Raw genomic sequence first — 6,666 nt, forward strand, 5'->3', positions numbered from 1 at the left:
TATTTTAGATGAACCTTTAAAGAAGGTGCTCTATCACCTGAAAAAAATGAAGAATCCTTTTATACTCTTTTCAAGTAATTACTATTAATAATTAACCTTTTCCTGGTGAATATTTTTTCCAGGCCAGGACGACCCTGATAAATTTAAGAATCTCATGACAATGAAGAAATATTGTTAATAGATGGCATTCATTAATGAATACTGGATTTTAAAATCAGTCATGTCAATCTACTTGTTTTTTCAAGATTATACCATGTAGGCCTTGTAATAATCAATATGCGCCTTTGGTAAACATCTCATTTCCTGGAAATGCTTGTTGACATGTACAAAGTTCTGAAGTGGCAGGAGGAAAGTAAACATGAACTACAACAGATTCAAATAAATGGCTAAAGCCCTGATTCCAGTGCTGGGCACATTTTCAAGTCCCTGGTGAGAGTGGGAAACATAGGCCTCGGAAGCAAACCCAAGGAAACGGGACCTAATTTACCGAGTGCTTATTGTGAATCTGGTGCTTTATATGACTGTATTTAGATAACACTTTTCTTGTTTCTTGAAGAAGACATTAAGACTGAGGATCATATGGGCCTGCCCACCATACTTGGTAGCCAGCTAAAAGTGGCACCTGGGAGCCTCAAGTTCTGGAGAAGGCCAGCAACACATTGTGCAGTCTGTCTAAAGACCATGAAGCTGCTGACAGCACTGGTGAGAGTGAACCAAGACAACAACATGGACAGGCTCTTGGCCCAGTGGCTGTATGAGATTGAGAGCATCACGAAACTCAAGGTATCTTGAAACTCAAGTACTACGTGGAGCTGCTGGACCAATGAAGCCATCAGGATGCAAATGTGCAGATGAAGTGCATCCTTGTGCTAAAGGTGCACTATGAGAAATGGGAGTTGGCAATGAAATTGGGCCTTTTCTTCATCAATTGAAGGAATGAATTTTTTTGATGACCTAGGACGGGCAACCAGAAATCACTTTCTAGTGTATGCTGCTCTTGAGGCTTATATCTGAGGCAGACACAGAGGACTTAGATTTGCCCTGACAAATTGGGGTTTGCTCATGGGATTGGGAAGCCAGCCAAAAGCAGCACCTGGGAGCCTTGAGTCCTGGAGAAGACTAGGAACACATCATGCAGGCTGTCTATAAGGTACAGGTGGAGGAGTCTGGACTGCTTTGCAAGGACACGGCTTGGCAGACTGCAGGAATATCCTTCACTAAGAGATACCTGGGAGCCCTGATTACTGGCAGAGCAGACAAATCTGGAAGCCTTGCAAGAACTGACTCCAGCATGCTAACCATGGTATCCTCAATAAGAGACACCAGAAATTTGGTTTGTTACAGAAGCCTGGGACTTCAGAAAACAAGCAGACTTAGAGGACTTGGATTTCCCTGCCATGTTGGAAGCAGGAAGAAATAGAAAATTTGAACAGACCAATTATCAGGAATGAAGTTGAATCAATAACCAAAATCTCCCAACAAACAAAAGCCCAGAGCCAGATGGCTTCACAGGCAAATTCTACCAAACATTTAAAGAAGGTTTGGGGCGCCTGTGTGGCCCAGTCGGTTGGGCATCCGACTTTGGCTCAGGTCATGATCTCACCGTTCGTGTGTTCAAACCCCGCATCAGGCTCTGTGCCGACAGCTCAGAGCCTGGAGCCTGCTTGGTATCCTGTGTCTCCCATTCTCTCTGCCCTTCCCCCCCTCATGCTCTGTTTCTTTCTGTCTCAAAACTAAATAAACATAAAGAAGAATTAATACCTACCCTCTTCAAACTACTTCAAAAAAATAGAAGGGAAAGGCAAACTTCCAAATTCATTCCATGAGGCCAGCATTATTACCCTGATACCAAAACCAGATAAAGATGTCACTAAAAAAGAGAACAACAGGCCAATATCTCTAATGAATATAGATGACAAAATCCTCAACAAAATACTAGCCAGCCAAATCCAACAATACATTAAAAAAAATCATACACCACAATCAAGTGGGATTTTTTTCCAGGATGCAAGGGTGGTTCAATATTCACAAATCAATCAGTGTGATACATCGCATCAATAAGAAAAAGGACAAAAACCATATGATCATTTCAATAGATGCAGAAAAAGCATTTGACAAAGCATTTGACAAAGTACAACATCCATTCATAATAAAATCCCTCAACAAAGTAGGTTTTCAGGGAACATACCTCAATATAATAAACCTATGAGACACCCACAGTGAACACCATATTCAATGGGGAAAAACTGAGAGCTTTTCCCCCAAGGTCAGGAACTGGACAAGGATATCCATTCTCGCCATCATTATTCAGTATAGTACTGGAAGTCCTAGCCACAGTAATCAGAAAACAAAAAGAAATAAAAGGTATCCAAATTGGTAAGGAAGAAGTAAAACTTTCACTATTTGTAGATGACATGATACTAAATATAGAAAACCCTAAGGACTCCACCAAAAAACTACTAAAACTGAAAAAAATGAATTCAGTAGTCACAGGACACAAAATCAATGCACAGAAATCTACTGCATTTCCATACACTAATAATGAAGCAGCAGAAAGAGAAATTAAGAAAATGATCCCATTTACAATGGCACCAAAAATAATAAAATACCTAGAGTAAACTTAATCAAAGAGGAAAAAGACCTGTACTCTGAAAACTATAAAACACTGATGAAACAACTTGAAGACAATACAAAGAAACTGAAAGACATTCCATGCCCATGGATTGATTGGAAGGGAAAATATTGTTATAATGTCTATACTACCCAAAGCAATCTACACATTTAATGCAATCTCTGTCAAACAGCATTTTTCATGGAACGAGAACAAACAGTCCTAAAATCTGTGTGGCACCACACACACACACACACAAAAAAAACCAAACGGACAATCTTGAAAAAGAAAAACAAAGCTGGAAGTATCACACTTCTGGACTTCAAGTCATATTACAAAAGTGTAGTAACCAAACAGTATGGTGCTGGCACACACAAAAAAAAGACACACAGATTGGGATGGTTAGGTGGCTCAGTTGGTTGAGCATCTGACTTCAGCTCAGGTCATGATCTAATGGTTCGTGAGTTCAAGCCCCATATCAGACTCTGCACTGACAGTGCAGGGCCTGCCTGGTATTCTCTCTCTCCCTCTCTCTCTGCCCCTCCCCCACTTTCTCTCTCTCTTTCTCTTAAAATAAATGAATAAATTTAAAAAATATAGACAGCCAGATCAATGGAACAGAATAGGAAACCCAGGAATAAACCCACAATTATGTGGTCAATTAATCTTCTACAAAGGAGGAAAGAATATGCAATGGGAAAAAGACAGTCTCTTCAACAAATGGTGCTGGGAAAACTGGACAGCTACATCCAAAAGAATGAAACCACTTTCTTACACCAGACACAAAAATAAACTCAAAATGGGTTAAAGACCTAAACATGAGACATGAAACCATAAAAATCCAGGAAGAAAACACAGGCAATAATTTCTCTGACATAGGCCATAGCAACATTTTTCTGGATAATGTCTCCTGAGGGAAATAAAAGCAAAACTAAACTATTAGGACTACATCATAATTAAAAGTTTCTGCACAGTGAAGAAAACAATCAAAAAAACTAAAAAGCAACCTATTGGATGGGGAGAAGACATGTACAAATGACATATCTGATAAAGGGTTAGTATCCAAAATATATAAAGAAACAATACAACTCAACAACCAAAAAACAAATAGTCCAATTAAAAAATGGGCAGAAGACATAAACAGACATTTCTCCAAAGAAGCCATCCAGATGGCCAGCAGACACACGGAAAGACACTCAATGTCACTCATCATTAGGGAAATGCAAATCAAAACTACAATGAGATGTTATCTTGCACCTGTCAGAATGGCTCACATCAAAAACACAAGAAACAATAGGTGTTGATGAGGATGTGGAGAAAAACAAACTTTGATAGACTGTTGGTGGGAATGCAAACTGGGGAACCACTGTGGACAACAGTATGAAGGTTCCTCAAAAAGTTAAAAATAGAACTACCCTGGGATCCAGCAATGGCACAACTGGGTATTTAGCCAAAAAATACAAAAACACGAATTCAAAGGGATACATGCATCTTTATGTTTATGGCAGCATCATTTGCAATAGCCAGATTATGGAAGCAGCCCTAGTGTCCATCAATAGACGAATGAATAAAGAAGAAACGGTATGTGTGTGTGTATATATATGTATATATATGTACACATATATATATATATATATATGTATGTGTGTGTGTATATTACACATATGTATTACATATACATATATACATATATATGTATATATACATATATACATAAACATGTATATATACATGTATATGTGTATATATATATGTATATATATATATGTATGTATATATATATATATATATATATATATATACATATTTGTAATGGAATATCACTCAGCCATAAAAAAGAATAAAATCTTGCCATTTCCTACAAATGGAAATGGATGGAGCTAGAGAGTATAATGAGAAGCAAAATGAATCAGAGAAAAACAAATACCATATGATTTCACTCATGTGGAATTTAAGAAACAAAACTAGCAAAGGAAAAAAAAAAAGAGAGCGAGACAAACCAAGAAACAGACTCTAGAGAACAAAGACAGTTACCAGAGGGGAGGTGGATGCAGATTAAGAGTACACTTATCATGATGAGCACAGAGTAATGTATTGAATTGTTGAGTCACTATACTGTATACCTGAAACTAATATAACATTGTATCTTAACTATACTGGAATTAAAATTAAAAACTTAATTTAAAAAAATGATCAGTAGCAACAACAGAATCAGGATCATGTAATTTACTCATGGATTCACAAGTAGAAATTCAGGTCTGTCTGGTTCTGGAGCCCACACCACCCAAGAGCTAGTATTGAAAACTGAGATGTCAACATTCCTCAGCTATTGTCCCCTCTACCTAACATCCAGTTTGGGGACCTAAAGGAAGAAATAGGTAATTACTGATTAAATAAAAAGTCTAAGATAAATGTAAAGTCCAAAAGTTTTGTAAATGGGAGATCACTGGTTACTACCCTAACAATTCCTGTCCTTAGTTTCCTCATTTATATATGGAGGATTTGGACCAGATAAGATCTAAGGCTGTCAGTCCATTGCTTAATTCTACTACCCATATATTCTCAATTCTGGATTCCTAGGCAAAAAATATACCACAAGTAAGAAAGATATATTTACCTGAAAAATAATGACAGTTCTGTTATTATTTAGGTTTGGGACACATTGGCCAATGATAAAGAATATGGATGATGTGTGATGGAAAACTAGGGTCAACAAAGGAAAAATTATCCTTGGCAGGTTTTTATAATCCTCTTCAGGGTCCTCTAGACAGTTCTAATGCCCAGCATCTCTTCTGTTGTACATTCTTAGAGCCGTGCCCTTGAGATCTTACTCTGAACCTCCTGGAACAATCAGAAACGGACCTGTTACTCAGGAGTGACAAATCCCTTCGATGAGTGCTGACAGACTGTCACCCACTGCAGACGTTACTAACTGATCACTGCACTCTTTCTCTTTGAACCTTGGCTCAGCCTTAGGATTATTCACTGCACAATGCCACAAGAGAGACACTATCAACTGATTGGAGCTGATGAAAAAAACAAAACACACAACAACAAAACACTATATGTGTGCTAAACTAATTCTTCTTTTTAAAAAACTGGAGAAAACTAACATCCTATTGGAACTTTCTTCTCAGAACAAGAGATTCTTGAAAGCATAAAAAGATGCTAAGTCCTTTGTCAGTGACTAATGATGGAATTTCAGACCAGAGGAAAAACAAGTAGTGGGGATTATTTAAACAAAGGCAAGGGGATGAGTTTTGTGATAATACTCAAAAGACAGCACAGAATTTGTTCTCTGAAAGAATGAGATCTTCGCATTGACTTTTCAGATAAAAAATGAAAGGTATACAAGTATAAGACACAGTGATGATTTTTAATAAATACTATTTCACAACAAAACTAATTCTATTTTTTCTTAGAGAGAGAGAGGGCATGCATGCATGCAAGTGGAGGAGGGATAGAGGGAGAGCGAGAGAGAGGGAGAGAGAGAGGGAAAGAATCTCTTTTTTTTTGAAGATATAACAATCCTTTTTAAAATTTTTTTAATGTTTATTTTTTGAGAGAGAAAGAGAGGGACAGGGTGTGAGTAGGGGATGGACAGAGAGAGAGGGAGACACAGAATCTGAAGCAGGCTCCAGGCTCTGAGCTGTCAGCACAGAGCCCGACGGGGGACTCAAACTCACGGATCTCGAGATCATGACCTGAGCTGAAGTCAGACGCTTAACTGACTGAGCCAACCAGGCATCCCAAGAGAGAGAGAATCTTAAGCAGGCTCCGCACCAGGTGCAGAGCCCAATGTGGGGCTCAACCTCATGACCATGAGATCATGACCTGAGCCAAAATCAAGAGTTAGTACTCAACAGACTGAGCGACCCAGGTGCCCCATAACAAACCTAATTCTTAATTGAGTCATAGAAAGAGAGTTTGAAGAAAACTTAGAAAGACCAGGACTGGGGGGCACCTGGGTGGCTCAGTCGGTTAAGCGTCCGACTTCAGCTCAGGTCACGATCTCGCGGTCCTGGGTTCTGGGCTGATGGCTCAGAGCCTGGAGC

This window comes from Panthera leo, chromosome B1 (genome assembly GCF_018350215.1).
Source record: "Panthera leo isolate Ple1 chromosome B1, P.leo_Ple1_pat1.1, whole genome shotgun sequence".
In the NCBI taxonomy this organism is placed as follows: domain Eukaryota; kingdom Metazoa; phylum Chordata; class Mammalia; order Carnivora; family Felidae; genus Panthera; species Panthera leo.